We start from the raw sequence: 323 nt of genomic DNA, 5'->3' as shown, positions 1-323 counted from the left end.
GCTGGCCGGCTGGCTGGGTGGGGGGTAAATACGAATGAATGAATGAATGAACGAACGAACGAACGAAGAATAAAAAATGAATAAAGGCATGAACGAGTAGAGGACTGATCGGGGTGGCTCCAGGTGCTGCAGAGGGAGGGAGGACCATTTGGCCCCAGTGCCCGGTGACAAAAGGCACTGCCACAGCCTTGCTGTGTCGAGCGGGGCGCGTACCCCTCCCCGCCTGAGACGCGGGCTCCTGTCACCACGCGGGGCTCCCGCTGTTGCTTTGGCGCCCGTGCCGACACCCTCCACCTGCCCCTGCCGCTCTGCCGGGCTGCGTG

The sequence above is a fragment of the Pteropus medius genome, unplaced genomic scaffold (assembly GCF_902729225.1).
Source record: "Pteropus medius unplaced genomic scaffold, Ma_sr-lr_union100, whole genome shotgun sequence".
Classification (NCBI taxonomy): Eukaryota; Metazoa; Chordata; class Mammalia; order Chiroptera; family Pteropodidae; genus Pteropus; species Pteropus medius.
This window is presented reverse-complemented; position numbering follows the sequence as displayed.